At 46.2% G+C, this 17,097-nt stretch overlaps 1 protein-coding gene across 1 annotated transcript in view; it reads left to right on the top strand.

Moving 5' to 3' along the window:
- Window positions 1–17,097, top strand: part of LOC126485073 (laminin subunit alpha-1) — a 715,911-nt gene that overhangs the window by 284,246 nt on the left and 414,568 nt on the right. The window lies entirely within an intron of this gene.

Here is a 17,097-nt window from a genome sequence, read left to right as displayed (position 1 = left end):
TGGCAGCGAAACATGGTAAATATTCGAACGCGTCAATGCGGAACCGAGCTAGGCTCTTAAAAGTTAGTTTTAACTGTGGCCACCAGGTGCAAATCTGATGCTGCGTATGCAAGGAAGACGTACAGAAATGTTTCCATATATAACTGACTGGAAACGGAATGTGGGCGGAAAACGTCAAACAAGCGAGAAAGCCACGATGTTGATCTTATTATTAACGTTTCTTACACAATTTGTTCAATATGAGCACCGGAGACGTCGGCCAGAAGCTGTACAGCGCGAGATTTGCGCCTGATGGCTAAAACTGGAACTTTTTTCCCCAGCTTAAATCGGTTCCGTAATAACGCTTTAGCGTATATACGTATCTATCAAGTTTCGCTGCCACACGATAATTACGGCCCACACTGGACGTCCACGAGTAGAAACACGTTAATTATAACCATCCAGAGTAAAGTCCTGTGGATGTCAAGGTCAACAGTGACGGGAAACGAATTTGTGCTTGGCAACGATGGAGCAGGATATCGCCATATTTTTTCGAGAGAAACCGTTCAGGTATTTGATGCACATAAAAGGACTAAGTGAAACAAGTCTCTGTATGTCCATCTTTTCAGAGATGGTTGCGGGACTCGGCTGTTCACTACAGCATGTCAAATCAAACACCTTTCAGCCGTCTAATTTACAAATTTATTTTATTTGGCTACCAGAGGAAAGTCCACTGGACCTGACGGGATACCAATTCGATTCTACACAGAGTACGCGAAAGAACTTGCCCCCCTTCTAACAGCCGTGTACCGCAAGTCTCTAGAGGAACGGAAGGTTCCAAATGATTGGAAAAGAGCACAGGTAGTCCCAGTCTTCAAGAAGGGTCGTCGAGCAGATGCGCAAAACTATAGACCTATATCTCTGACGTCGATCTCTTGTAGAATTCTAGAACATGTTTTTTGCTCAAGTATCATGTCGTTTTTGGAAACCCAGAATCTACTCTGTAGGAATCAACATGGATTCCGGAAACAGCGATCGTGTGAGACCCAACTCGTTTTATTTGTTCATGAGACCCAGAAAATATTAGATACAGGCTCCCAGGTAGATGCTATTTTCCTTGACTTCCGGAAGGCGTTCGATACAGTTCCGCACTGTCGCCTGATAAACAAAGTAAGAGCCTACGGAATATCATACCAGCTGTGTGGCTGGACTGAAGAGTTTTTAGCAATCAGAACACAACATGTTGTTATCAATGGAGAGACGTCTACAGACGTTAAAGTAACCTCTGGTGTGCCATAGGGGAGTGTTATGGGACCATTGCTTTTCACAATATATATAAATGACCTAGTAGACAGTGTCGGAAGTTCCATGCGGCTTTTCGCGGATGATGCTGTAGTATACAGAGAAGTTGCAGCATTAGAAAATTGTAGCGAAATGCAGGAAGATCTGCAGCAGATAGGCACTTGGAGCAGGGAGTGGCAACTGACACTTAACATAGACAAATGTAATGTATTGCGAATACATAGAAAGAAGGATCCTTTATTGTATGATTATATGATAGCGGAACAAACTCTGGTAGCAGTTACTTCTGTAAAATATCTGGGAGTATGCGTGTGGAATGATCATATAAAATTAATTGTTGGTAAGGCGGGTACCAGGTTGAGATTCATTGGGAGAGTCCTTAGAAAATGTAGTCCATCAACAAAGGAGGTGGCTTACAAAACACTCGTTCGACCTATACTTGAGTATTGCTCATCAGTGTGGGATCCGTACCAGATCGGGTTGACGGAGGAGATAGAGAAGATCCAAAGAAGAGCGGCGCGTTTCGTCACAGGGTTATTTGGTAACCGTGATAGCGTTACGGAGATGTTTAGCAAACTTAAGTGGCAGACTCTGCAAGAGAGGCGCTCTGCATCGCGGTGTAGCTTGCTCGCCAGGTTTCGAGAGGTTGCGTTTCTGGATGAGGTATCGAATATATTGCTTCCCCCTACTTATACCTCCCTAGGAGATCACGAATGTAAAATTAGAGAGATTCGAGCGCGCACGGAGGCTTTCAGACAGTCGTTCTTCCCACGAACCATGCGCGACTGGAACAGAAAAGGGAGGTAATGACTCTGGCACGTAAAGTGCCCTCCGCCACACACCGTTGGGTGGCTTGCGGAGTATAAATGTAGATGTAGATGTAGATGGCCGGCCGCAGTGGTCGAGCGGTTCCAGGCGCTTCAATATGGAACAGCACGACCGCTAAGGTCGCAGGTTCGAATCCTGCCTCCGGCATGGATGTGTGCGACGTCGTTAGGTTAGTTAGGTTTAAGTAGTTCCAAGTTCTAGGGGACTGATGACTTCAGATGTTAAGTCCCATAGTGCTCAGAGCCATTTGAACCATTTCGAGCTACCAGATGGCGTAGTAAATCGCCGAAACTGGTAGCCAAATAAAATAAGACGGCTGAAAGGTGTTTGATTTGACATTCTGTAAGTGCAACAAATCTAAATAGCCGGAGGGGGATTTCAATACCACCCGTGATTGCGAGTCCAACCGTTGATCTCTGCACCACTTTTCTCGATCTTCGTATAAGAGTCCCACGCCTGAACTAGTCATATAACGTAGGTCGTTTTATTGCAACCGCAGTCGGATTCGGAAGCCGCGAAATTATTTTCTAGCTGGCGGTGGCAGGGGTTGGTATTTACGTAATAATCGTTTCTGTATAACAACAACACTTTTAAAATTGTCAGTGTATTTATTTAAACAAGATAAATAACTTTATAAAAAATTACTAATGTAATTAAGGGTTACAAAGGGTAATGAAAACATATGAATTGAAAATAGCAGGAGATGTAGTTCTTTTAACTCATAGTTTGACGGAATAATCGCACTAATCGTTAAACCGAAACCATGAAATTAAACGGAGGTCGTGAGGGGCTGTTATTTTACAAATAAACACGTCAGTATCTTTCGACGCATTTCAAAGTTGCTTGTTGCTTAGTTTCTTGTAGCGGAGCTGATTTGGAGGGTGGTCAAGTAATAGTTTCTTCATGCTCATGTTTCTTGAGTTTATGAATTTTAAATGTCTTTTTAAAGAAGTGCCACATTTTCTTGAATAGCTTTTCTCGCATATTTCACATTTCGCAGACTTCAGTGACGCAGCTCAAAAACCTAAAAGGTGCATTTGGAGATCGCATTTCACTTACAGGCAGTTCGGACCTCCAGCCGTCTTCTGTGAAACTATTTTCTGTGTCTCTACATCTCGAATATTCTCCTCTGTAATAGATGCTTCTTAAAAAATTTTAATAACTCTCCACACAGTGGACATATCTGAGGCGTTCTGTAAACAGCTGTTGTTTGTGGTTGGCCAAGGCACCACGAAGAGACAGCAAAGTTCCTTGGTGCCGCAGGGTAAGTGGCTGAGAACATTTTTGCAGCCTACGAAGTGTACTAAATGGACAGTCTAAGAAAAAAAGAAAAACGACGCACCACGAAGGAATTGTCCAAATAGAAAGCAAATCAGTAGATGTGATGTATATATATACAAACAAATGATTACAATTTCAGAAAAATTTAATGATTTATCCAAGAGAAAAAGCTTCGCAAACTGAGCAAGTCAATAACGCTTTGGTCTGTTTCTGGCCCTTATGCAAGCGGTTATTCGTCTTGGCATTGACTGATAGACTTTTTGGATGTCCTCCCGAGGGATATCGTACTAATATCAGTCCAGCGGGCGCGTTAGGTTGTCAAAATCACAAGTTGGTTGGTGGAGGCCTCTGCCCATAATGTTTCAAACTTTCTCAATTGGGCAGAGATCCGGCGACCTTGCTGGGTAGTTTTTGGCAAGCACGAACACGAGCAGTAGAAACTCTCACCGAGTGCGGGCGGACACTATCTTGCCGAAATGTAAGGCTAGGACGGCGTGCCATGAAAAGCAACATGACAGGACGTAGTATATCGTTGACGTGGGCGCTGTGCTGTAAAGGTGCGGCGGATGACAACCAAAGGCTTCCTGCTATGTAAAGAAATGTCGCGCCAGACTGGTTGTCGGGCCGTATGACGGGCGACGGTGAGGTGTGGTACACCACCGCTCTGCCGGGCATCTGCAGACACGTCTTCGGCGTGGAATCTCATTGACTGCAGTAGAATTGTCTTCAGTGACGGATCCGAACTCAGACCCGATGACGAACGCATTATTGTCTTGCTCCATCTGTGAAGCTCTTTCTCTTTAATAAATCATACAACGTTTCTGAAATAGAAATCATCTGGTTGTCTATACATGTACATCTTAATTACCGATTTCCGTGGCATTCTGAGTGTGTGGGTGTGTCTTAGAGTGTAATATTGAAAGACAGGAAATCAGTGAGGATTCAGAGTCATGAAATGATTTGTGCAAACTATTCACAAACGCTGAAGCTCCATTGTAATGAAACTGTAGCGACAATTGAAATTTTATGCCAGAACGGGACTGCAACCAGGATTTCCTACTTATTTCGAAGTTCATTACATGGTTGCAGCCGTTTGATGTTTTAATTTGTTACGTACGACACTCAAACTTCGAAGCTTCGCCTTCGGTATAGCCTCCGTTTCAAACCTGCCGGAGCCGGAGACGGAAGTGCAATTAGAGTCTGAACCTACGACGTACAGTTATGTCTATATTCCATTAGCCACCTTAGGGTGTGTGGCGGAGGATACTTCTGGTATCACACTCGTGTTCCATTTGCGAATGGTGCGAAGGAAGTACTATTGCCGATAAACTTCCGTATGAGTTCTAATTTCCCTGATTTTCTCGTAGTTCTCATTTCGGGGGACGTATTTGGGAGGAAGTAATATGTTGTTGGACTGTTCCTCGAACGTACTCTCTCGGAATTTCGACAGAAAATCCCTCCGTCACGCACGACGCCTGTCTATTAGGGTCTTTCACCGGCGATTGTTGGCGGGTTAGGCGTGCGGTTTCCGTAGTGCGTAAGCCTAGGGACCGATGACTTCAGCAGTTTGGTACCATAGTCCTTACCACAAAAATTTTCCGGCGATTGTTAATTCCGTAACGCTCTCGCTCATACTAAACGTGCCACTCTTCGTTGGATCTTCTCTGTTCCCTCCAGCAGTTCACTCTCGTAAGAGTCCCAGACTTAGGAACAAACTCAAGAATCGGTCTTCAAGTAGCAAAGGTGTGGCATAAAGTCAGATAAGACGCTAGGGATCATTCCACTAAATATGCGTAGATTTATAGTTAAGCTGGCTAGGTCGCATAAGAAGTCATACATCAGCTGAAGAATGACATTATTGATAACAAAATATGAATGCCGCCTTTGGGAATTATTTCCGTCTTCAGAAATCCAAGAACAAAGGTAGCACAAGGACAAGGGCATTAAAGTGTTTTGTAAGCCACTTCCTTCGTGGATGAATTATACGAAGGTCATCCCAAAAGTAAGGTCTCCTATTTTCGTTATAAGTGCATAGACCTGTTTGTTTCTACAATGGTTTACATCAGTTTACAGCTTGGACATTTTGCTATTTTTCTACATAATCACCATTTCTGTCGATGCGTTTTTGTAGACGCTGTGGCAGTTTTTGTATGCCCATGTCATACCAGCTCGCCGCCATGCTGTTCAGAAGGTTATGAACCTTTTCTTTCACCTCGTCGTCGGAGCTGAATCGCTGGGACCACAATTAACGCTGACAGGTACTGTGAGACACTGAAAAAACTCAAACGGGCAATTCAGAACCGGAGAAGAGGAATGTTGAGCAAGGGCGTACACATTTTCCATGAGAACGCTCGCCCATACATCGCTCGGCAAACCGTTGCTCTCCTGCAACAGTTTCAGTGGAACACAATCACCCACCCACCCTATAGTCCTTACTTGGCGCCCAGTGAGTATCACCTGTTCCCTAGGTTAAAAGAACATTTGGCTGGAAAGCGATTCAGCTCCGACGACGAGGTGAAAGAAGAGGCTCATAACTTTCTGAACAGCATGGCGGCGAGCTGGTATGACATGGGCATACAAAAACTGCCACAGCGTCTACAAAAACGCATCGACAGAAATGGTGATTATGTCGAAAAATAGCTAAATGTTCAAGCTGCAAACTGATGTAAACCATTGTAGAAATAAACAGGTCTATGTACTTACATAAAAAAATAGGAGACCTTACTTTTGGAATTACCCTCGCATTTCACTAATATTCCTTCTACGAATCTCAGTCTAGCATCCGTTTTCTTACAATTAGTTTCATGTGACCAATCCATTTTACTCCGCTGTGAACGGTTACTGTTAAACACCTTACAGTTGTCACTGTTTCCTATAGTTTATCAAATGGCTCTGAGCACTATGGGACTCAACTGCTGAGGTCATTAGTCCCCTAGAACTTAGAACTAGTTAAACCTAATATAGTTTATCGCCAACAGAGTGAACAGTTATGGGTCTCTTCGTCTGTTTATGAGTAATGCGTTACATTTATTTACATGAAGGATCAACTGCCAGCTCCTGAACTAATCATCGATCCTCCGCAGGCCTCTCTTGGTTTCCTTACAGTCCCGTGGTGTTGCAAACTACCCGTAGAAAATAGCATGATCTGCGAACAGCCTCATGGGACTTCTGACGTAGACAGTAATGGCCCTCTAGCACACTCTGCGGTGCTCCTGAAATCACCTTTACACGTATCGATGGAATGCTGTGAGGAAGTCAAGGAACACGGCATAAACATGGGTGGCTTTCCCTAAGACGTTCCGGATCTCACGGCTGAACACAGGAGCGACGCTTGGCAGTACGTTTTCCTACGAAATCCGCAACTGAATTCATGCAGAAGATTTTCGTTCTCCAAAAATGTCAAAATGCCTGTGTGTAAAACATGTTCCAAAATTCTGCTGCTGAGTGAAGTCAGCGATATAAGCCTGTAATTATGTGCATCTGTACGACGACCCTTCTTGAGAACGGGAATAATCAGCACCTTTCTTTTATCAATCACTGGGTATGCCCTTCGTTGTTCCAACGCCCTGCGATAAAATGCTCCTAGAAGGGAAGCAACTTCTTTCGCAAAATTTCTGTCCGCTCCGGACACTTTTTCACTATTGATGGATTTTAGTCGATATTCTAATTCGCGATCACTTATCTCAGTGTCTGCCTTTTTGGTGTTCGTGAGAATAGTGAACGGAGGAACCGTAATACGACGTCCGCCGTGAAACGACCTCGAAAGATCGAATTCGGTTTTTTTTTGTCTTCTACCATCCACTGCGAGTCAAAGACGAAGTGCCGTTTATAACACACGGATGTGGCAAAATTCACGCGATACCTCCTAACATCGTGTCGGACCTCCTTTTGCCCGACACATTGCTGCAACTCAATGTGGCATGCACTCCTCAAGTCACTGCAAGTCCCCTGCAGAAATATTGAGCCATGCTGCATCAATAGCCGTCCATAATTGCGAAAGTGTTGCCGGTGCAGGATTTTGTGCAGCAATAGACCTCACGATTATATCACGTAAATGTTCGATTAGAATCATGTCGGCCGATCTCGGTGGCCAAATAATTCGCTCGAACTGCCCAGAATATTCTTCAAACCAGTCACAAGCAACTGTGGCCTGGTGACATGGCCCTTTGTCATCCATAAAAATTCAATCGTTGTTTGGGAATATGAAGTCCATGAAGGGCTGCAAATCGTCTCCAAGCACCCGAACATAAACATTTCCAGTCAATGATAGGTTCAGTGAGACCAAGAGTCCCAGTGCATCTCATGCAAACACAGCCGACGTCTTATGGAGCGACCACCAGCTTGCCCTGTGCCTCGTTGACAACTTGGGTCCACGGCTGCGTGAGGTCTGCGCCACACCCGAACCCTACCGTCAGCTCTTACCAACTGAAATCGGGACACATCTGACCGGACCACAGTTTTCCAGTCGCCTAGCGTCCAACTGATATCGCCACGAGCCCAGGAGAAGCGCTGCAGGCGACTGCGTGCTGTTAGCAGAGGCGCTCGCGTCTGTCGTCTGCTGCCACAGCCCGTTAACGCCACATTTCGCTGCACTGTCCTGACGGACGCGTTTGTCCCACATTGATTTCTGCGGCTGTTTCACGCAGCGTTGCTTGTCTGTTAGCACGGCCAATTCCACGCACTCGCCGTTCCTCTAGGTCGTTAAGTGGAGGCCGTCGGCCACTGCGTTGTGCGTGGTGAGATGTGTTGCCTGAAATTTTGTATTCTCGACACACTCGTGTTACCGTGGCTCTCGGATTACTGAATTCTCTAACTATTTCCGAAATGGAATGGCCCATGCGTCTAGCTCCAACTACCATTCCGCGTTCAAAGTCTGTTTGTTACAGTCGCGCAATCATAATCACGTCGTATACCCTTCCATATGAATCATCTGAGTATAAATGACAGATCCGCCAATACACTGCCCTTTTATATCTTGTGTACACAATACTAACGTCATTTGTATACGGGCACGTTGCTATCCCATGACGCTTGTCACCTCACTGTATATCAAATTATTTATCTTCTGTTACCTATCTATACTATTTCACCAAAAGTCTCAGAATGCCCTATGTAGTGCGGAATTGACCACTATATGTCTCGAGAGGCAGACCCACCAATAAAAGGAGTCAGCGTGTTATACGAGGTGCGACAATAAAGTAATGAGACTGATGTGAAAAATAATGTTGCCTACCGTTTTAGTCAAGTTTAGTGTTGACTCCTTCAAAGTAGTTCCCTTCTGATTGCACACACTTTTTCCAGCGCTTCTGCCATTGATGGTAACATTTCTGGAACTCATCTTCTGTAATACCCTCCAAGACCCCCGTCACACCTTTTTGGACATTTTGTCTTGTTTTAAATTGGTGTCCGTTGACTGCCGTTTTGACTCTTGGAAATAGAAAAGAGTCGCCCGGAGCGATATCTGGTGAATAAAGTGGCTGTGGTAGTACTGAAATTTGTTTTGAGGCTAAAAATTGCTGTACTGACAGAGTAGTATGGGATGGCTCATTATCGTGATGCAGAATACAGTTATCAGCAATGTTGGCATGGACACGAAGAACTCTTTTACGAAGTCTTTCTAAAATTTCTTTGTAGTAATATTGGTTAACTGTTTGTCCAGGAGGCACACGCTCTTTGTGAACAGTTTCCTTGGAATCAAAGAAAGCACACAAGCATGGATTTCACTTTTGCCTTTGACATGCGAGCGGTTTTTGGTCTGGGTGATCCCTTTGAGCACCATTGCGAACTTTGGAGTTTTGTCTCTGGATCGTACTGAAAAAAAAAAACTTTCAGCACCAGTGATAACACGGCTCAACAATTCTGGATTGATTTCCGTTTGCTCTAACAGATCGGCTGCCACATTTTTCTTTGTTTCTCGCTGTTGTGGTGTGAGATTTTTGGGGACTATTTCTGCACAAATCTTTCTCATACCAAGATCTTCAGTTATTATTAGACGAACCGTTTTTCGATAGATGTTCGTTCTTGTGCACTCATTTTTACGGATATTCTTCGATCAGATCGTACGAGTTCACGCACCCCGGCAAAGTTGACATGGCGTCCGTGAGGTTGATGGTCCTGTGGTCTTCATCTTCAACATTCGTTCTGCCTTCACTAAACATTTTATGCCAACGAAAAACTTGAGCTCTTGACATAACCTCCTCTCCAAAAGCCTTCTGAAGCTTACCGTAAGCTGTCGTCACGTATTCACCCAATTTAACGCAAAAAAATGGCATACCGTTGGTCAATATTATGCGGTTCCATTTCCATGACGAGAGACACAAACACGTGTTAACTTATTACAGCAAAACTCACGACTGAGCACTTGCATCGATGTGCTGCTTGGACTAGAAGCAGCTTATAGATCAAGGCCAAAGATACTGTGCCTACGCAAACCTGCAGGGTGGCCACATTTTGCAAAGAAAATCAGTCTCATTACCTTATTGTCGCATCTCGTATGTTGTTGGTGGAGTAGCAGGAGCAGCGGAATGGGTGGGTCAGGAGGGCTCACTGACTTTGGCTATAACCTAGCCGTTGGACGTCATCTAACAAATCCACTGGGGACATTTCAGTCCTTCTAAAGCTGCCCAAGTCGACTTTTGGTGATGTGACTGTGAAGTGGAAGAGCTAAAGAACGGCCATAGCTAATAAAGACCAGGTAGATTTCATATACTGATGGGTAGGAATCGTCGAGCATTGCGGAGGGTGATGTTCAGGTGAAGGAATCACTCGTGAGTTAGAAAGTTAAGCTAGCACAATGACTGTGCGTAGAGAGGGAAAAGATAATGGGGTGCAATGGTCCGGCTGTTCGTCGTAAGTGTGACAGTCCTCCTCTAGTTAGTGGTAAGCGACGCTTGAGGTGGAGTGGCGCCACTGGGCAGTGGCTACATGCAAACGAGTGACTTGCAGTGATCAATCACGCTACACCCTTTGTCAGTCCGATGGAAGGGTTTCTGTCTGGCAAATGCCTGGACAACGTTACCTGCAGCCATGTATAGCGCCAACAGTGAAGTACGGAGGACATAGTGTTACGATATGGGGATGTTTTACTTGGCTGGGATATGGTCCCCTTATTGACCGTGAGAAACTATGAATGCCGAAGTTTATGACCACATTTTACAGCATTTTGCACTGCGTATAGTAGAGGAACAGTTCGGAGCCGATGACTACGTCAGTGGCCGGCCGCTGTGGCCGAGCGGTTCTAGGTGCTTCAGTGTGGAACCGCGCGACCGCTACGGTCGCAGGTTCGAATCCTGCCTCGGGCATGGATGTGTGTGATGTCCTTGGGTTAGTTAGGTTTAAGTAGTTGTAAGTTCTAGGGGACTGATGACCACAGATGTTAAGCCCCATAGTGCTCAGAGCCATTTGAACATATACGGCCCGTCTGTCGCGGAGCATCTGCATGTGCAAAACTGGCGCCAGTCACTCACGTTGGCAGTGGCGCACGCGTTTAATGACAACCCTTGGGTGGATGCGCGTTCGCCTCAACGCTGACGTCACGCCGGGAGTGCCGCAGACAATTGCTCACGCGTGCGCGCCTCTGCGGCCCGCGCGCGTTGCTGGCCCGGCCCTGCCGCCAAATAGGGAAGGGGGAGGGGGACGGAGGACGGGCCACGGCCCTAATCACAATTTGTGTTCCGTATTTGGCGGCTGCGGGCCCGCCATTTGTCTCCGCGTTCGCAGCCGCTGCGCGCGCATTCCTCCGACGCGTCGGCGCTGCCTTCCCAGACTCTCCATGTCTCACCTGATGCGGGCGTCAGCCGCTGATGGAATCGGGAGATATGAGAAATCTTCGGCCAGCCTACGTTTGCTATTACAACTCTACTCGTAGGTTAGAACCTGTCGGCAGTCATTTAATTCCTGTGTTAATGAGTGTCAACAACTTGCACCAACATTTGACCATGATATAGCATCTCTTGATCCCTGAAGAACAAACTGAGAAATTTTTTCACGAAAAGAAAAGAATGCAGCATAACAGGTGTCTCCACTACCTGCGCCGCAGCATGCGGGGGCAATAATTTGCCATCTTCGGGTGCTTTACCAGACAGGGCATTATAATATCTGTGTGTGGTTATGTACTTTATGTATCTTTCTCTCTAATCTTTACTCGCTGGTAGCTAAACCGGCCCCTACCATGTTAATATCTTCCCTTGCGCAACGGTGGACGCTTCAGGCTTCCAGCATTCTCTCTCGGCAAACTGCGTCACCATTCACATAAGCCTCATTATAATTCCTATTTCCGTTACTTGTTTACAGCTGCGTTTATTAACTACATTTCTCCAATCTTGTTTTCTTACGTAACTCAAAAATGTGTGGAAATGTAAACCCGTAAATAGTATCTGAATATATTGTCTTGCATTCGAGTGGCGCTGCGTTTTGGAAAGAGAAGTTGTTCTCACATTTTCCTATGTTTTCTCCAATATCTTTCGCTATGTGTAATTGCGTGTATTTGCGCTAATTTCTCCCACAGCTCTAATGAAATGTAGTAGAAATAATCGCAGAACAGAAAAACGAACAGATTGTCCGGCTGGTCCCGGCGGAGATTCGACTCCTCCTTCGGGTATGGGTGTGTGTGTGTTCGTCCTTAGGATAATTTAGGTTAAGTAGTGTGTAAGCTTAGGGACTGATGACCTCAGCAGCTAAGTCCCGTAAGATTTCACACACATTTGAACATTTTTGAAAAACGAATAGGGTGCTGGACCCTGATGGAATTCCAGTTTGGTTTTACAGAGAATACACTGCGTATCGTCCCTTTGTTGGATGGCATTTCTACATCTACGTCTACGCTGCACAAGCCATCTTATGGTGTATGGGGAGCGATAATGTGTGTACCAGTGTCACTTCCATCCCCCCTCTCCTCCCCCCTTCCTGTACAGACGCGAAGTGTGCGCGGGAGGAACAACTGTTGGTTATCCTTCGTGTAAGCTCAAATCTCTTTAATTTTACGTTCACGCCATCGACTGGTGCATAAATGATCAGATTTCCAGTTCTCTGTGACAGGTTCTGATCACCAGAGCTGTTCGTGTTTACTGTTCATAGTCGTCGGCGAATATGCCGATGACCTGGTGAAGGTCCCGTTCTTCCATTGTTTTGGAGACGCACGACAGTGCTACCGTTGTCGTCAGAGTGTGGAGAACCATCGATATGACTTCGGGTCACGGATGCTAGTGTCTGGAGGAACTCTGCTGTGTCACGCACGTCCTGCATCCTCATGCGTCACCTCTCATACGACAGTATCGTTGTGCCGCTTTTCAACAGGACAACGCTCCTCCACACGTGCACGTGTCTCTTCTTGGAGCTGAGGTTATTTCCGTGACCAGCAAGATCCTTAGATCAGTTTCGGACGTCAGCTCGGTCCCATGGTATGTCGAGGACCAGTCACAACAATCGCGGACGAGCTTTCCTCAGGATACAAACGCTTTATGGCACCATCGCATCCGAATCAGTGCGTGGGATGCAACTTCTTACTGATAATTGCGGATAAATTGCTAAGTTCTTTGCAAATTTGTGTGCATTTTGTAGTCACTGAAACACGACATATGTTCTTAACCTCTGATGTTCCATTTCGTGGCCCAACGGTTCTAGGCGCTACAGTCTGGAAGCGAGCGACCGCTACGGTCGCAGGTTCGAATCCTGCCTCGGTCATGGCTGTGTGTGTGTCCTTAGGTTAGTTAGGTTTAAGTAGTTCTACGTTCTAGGGGACTGATGACCTGAGATATTAAGTCCCATAGTGCTCAGAGCCATTTGAACCATTTTCTTCGCGGCTGTTGAGTTGAAAATTACGCGGACGATTCCCTTCCCCATGTTTTAACTTTGCACATTCAGCGTATTTCAGGAGGAACGGTAAATATTTTAGGAGGTGGTAGTACGAGGGGCGTTCAAAAAGTAATTTGACGCATTTTTTCTCGCGGCCAATTTCGGTTGAAAAAAATGAGGAATTTCTTGTGGGACATAGCGGAATATTCTCGCGTCAGCCCCTGTAATTTCATAAAGTTCCGATGGATGGCGGTTTTATACGTAGCCTTCAGACGGCGCCTGTAACGGAGGTGCGCTCGAAGCAGGGAGCCATCATTAATTTCAGAGCATCGCAGATATTCATAGGCGCTTGCAAAAGTCTGAGGAGACCTGGCAGCGAACAAAAGCACGGCGAGTCGTTGGCTGACGTGTCTGCCGTGATCGCAGCGAGGTCCGATCTGTTGCGTGCCGACCGGCCACAGGCACTCCTGACTCTTACAGTTTTGGAACGTGCGGACACTCTCATTAGACATGATCGGTGGATCACAATCAAACACCTCGCGGCTGAAATGGACATATCTTTAAGTAGTACTGGAACACTCTTTCACCCCGCTGGGCGCCTCGCCGCCCGGCAGAAGAGCATAAAGAACAAAGAAAGGGCCTTCTGTGTCGAACTGCTTGCGCTTTGTGAGGCTAATGGTGACATTTTTTTCTCGAACATTGTCGCGGGGAATGAAACATGGCTTCATCACTTCGGACCGGAAACAAAATGGCAGTCCATGCTGTGGCGTGACACCACCTCTCCCCGGAATAAAAAGTTCAAAGCCGCATCCTCAGCCGTCAAAGTCATGGGGACTGTCTTCTGTGACTATCAAGGGGTTATTCAGTTTGATGTCCTCCCTCATGGTTCAACTGTCAACTCGCAAATGTATTGTGCTACCCTCAGTAGATAACTGCAGCATGTTCGTCGCCATAAACAAGCAAACGAATTTCACCTTCTCCATGCCAACGCAAGGTCTCACTTAGTATACGCATCACGAGAGGAGCTCACAGAAATTAATTGGACCGTACTTCCTCAGCCACCCTGCAGCCCGGTTCTTGCACCTTACGGCTCCCATCTGTTTGGCCCAACGGAACGCACTTTGCGGGAAGCACTACGTGGATGATGGGGAGGTCATTGATGCAGCCGGACGTTCGCTCCGACGTCGACCAGCAGAGTGGTTCCATGCGGGTGTAAAGCCCTCCCAGTGAGGTGGTGTGAGGTCGTCACACTGAACGAAGATTATGTTGAAAAATAGGGCGTTGTAGCCAGAATAGTGGGGAATAATATGGAGTATTGGGATCCCGCGTTCAGGAAAAAAGAAACGTGTTTCATTGCGCTCCTCGTAGGCGAGACTAGCATTTCTCTCTACAAGAGTGAACTGAAACTGTCGTTACAAAATTCTGAAAAGTCGATGTCCGCGTACATTCTCGGGTGTGCCGCTGTCCGAGGTCAGCGTTGGAGCCCCTGGAGACCACGGAGCCCGCCCGCACGCTGGAGGCTGGCTGGCTGGCCACACACGCCACGCGCGCACCCGGCCGCGCCCTCCGCCGCACCCGTGCTGGCTGACTCCTGCAGGCCATGAGGCGTGCAGGCAGCCCTGACCTGCGCGCCGGCTCGCCGAATCTCCCTGAATTACAGTGCGTGCCGCTGCACGGCAGGTCGCCTCCGCAGCCGGCCGTAATGAAGCAATTTACTGGCTGTCGCTGCAGATTATAACTCTTGTGGAGGTGCTGGAATCGTCTCGCCCGTACGAACTAGATTCTGAAAGAAGGCCTGGTGCGCGTAACCTCAGAGTTAGCTATAATTTTTGCATCTTGTTAGAGCTACATTTTTTATCGTCTTCAGTGACTGAAAACCGTAGTATCGCAAAACTACAATATCAATGCGTCACAGTCGGAATCAGTCAACTCGTGCAAATCTCTAGGTGGAAAAATGTTGTGGGGACTTCAAATGGAACGATCGCATAGGTTCGGTCGTAGATAAAGCAGGCAGCAGACTTCGATTTGATACAGGAAAAGTGCAATCAGAGGCATTTAGTTCAATCATTCTTCACGCGCTCCATATGTGAATGGTAAGGGTAGAAGTCCTAATAATTTAAACAATGGGAAGTATCCTCTGTCATGTACTTCACAGCGGTTTGCACAGTATAGATGTAGACGTACATTTCGGTCTAAAAAGTCTCTTCATACCCTGTTCATCTTATAAGCTGCCCTATAGGGAGAAACTAGGAAATCGATCAGGTGCACCTATATACAAGAACTAAACTCTAGGGAAAAAATTGTATTCTTGGGCTACCTAATAGTACACAGAAATTCATAGTATGTTTTCACCCACTCACAGAAATACGTATCACATAATTTGCAGCTGTCCGCATCCTTAAAGTTCGGTAGTGTGCGTATTGAATATTCACTATCAGATGATTTTTTCTTCAGAGTTGATCTCCATTGTGAACGGTCTCTTAATGATGAGCTATCACCTATCGACGGTTTGACAACTACTCGTATGCACACCAATTCTCCATCGACTTTTTATTTCGAAATTCAAGGGAGAGAAAACAAATATTAGCACTGAGGCATGAGAATATATTCATTTGCAATATGTCCAGACAAAGCATTTGTGTGACGACAAAATCGCCTGTTTCCTACGACGAGAGGGGGGGGGGGGGGGGGAAGCGTGTCACAGTACTCCTGAACAACGTCAAAATGAAAAAAAAAAAAAAAAAAAAAGCGAAGTCGCCGTACTCGAATGAAGATTTGAATCGGTCACAGCTTACCATCCATGAGATCAAGCCTGCTATTTTCCAAAAGTCACACTCTTCAGTGGCGATCCTGTGTAAGTAGCGCTGAATACGTGGCCACTGTCAATGTCCAGAAACAACTTGTTTTAGTGTATTCCACCCACGTTCGATTGCGTTCATATCCGAGTAATAGGCAGGCCACTCCGTTCTGGTGATCCTACCATGCTGTAGGAACATGTCTCTTCCATCAAGATGAAGTTATCACCAAAATGTGGGGCATGATGTCTCACTACTGGTTGCAGAATCTCGTCCCTGTACCAATGCCACCCCAGAACATCACTCCACCGTCACCTTGTTGCACTTGTGGCCCAATGTTTTGGAGGTGCTCGATAACACCAGGTTGTCTCCAAACACGTTGTCTCCAATTATCAGAATACAAACAGATCCTAGTTTCGTGTGTAAACAACATCCGACGCCAGTTCTAGGGCCTCCGTCTGCATGATTTCTTCTCCATCTCTAGAGGCGTCTATTGTGTTGTGGTGTATGACATTGCGCTCTCCATGGCCCTCGGGAATTGGAGATTCGCATCAAGCTATCGTCTCCTAATAGTTTGATGCTATACAGGGCGCCCTGTAGCTTTTTCTAATGGCGAATTTCAGTTCTGTAGCGCTCAGCCCACGAATCCTTTGACTCAAAATCGACCATCCTGTGCACCTGTGGAACGCGGACGGGCTGTGCCGTGGAAGTCCTCAACATTACCTGTCAGCTGGAACCTATTCCACGTCCGCACTACATCACGTTGACTCCGGTGCACATGAACTTCACACAACCCTTCTGAGCTAACGCGATGACGCAGACCCGATCACTGGTCGCGATTGTACTTCGTGGCATGACTGATGTTCACTCTACTGTTCTACAGCTGTCTCTGATGTGTTTCTATTGGAGCTTTAGTTTCAACTCATATGTGCCAACCTATTCGAGAGCGAGGTTCTAAGAGTAGGTAGCGGTCATGGTAACTGTGTGTATGTAGACAAACAACATCAGGAGTGGTCTCCCGATTGATACATGAACAGTCAAAACAGCAACATACCTGTGAATCCGAAGGCTTTCCCGGCGTAATAATTGATAATATTCTTCTCGGATGTGCAACCAGATC

This window comes from Schistocerca serialis, chromosome 6 (genome assembly GCF_023864345.2).
Source record: "Schistocerca serialis cubense isolate TAMUIC-IGC-003099 chromosome 6, iqSchSeri2.2, whole genome shotgun sequence".
In the NCBI taxonomy this organism is placed as follows: domain Eukaryota; kingdom Metazoa; phylum Arthropoda; class Insecta; order Orthoptera; family Acrididae; genus Schistocerca; species Schistocerca serialis.
The sequence above is the reverse complement of the archived record's forward strand: the minus strand, read 5'-3'. Positions and strand labels throughout refer to the sequence as shown.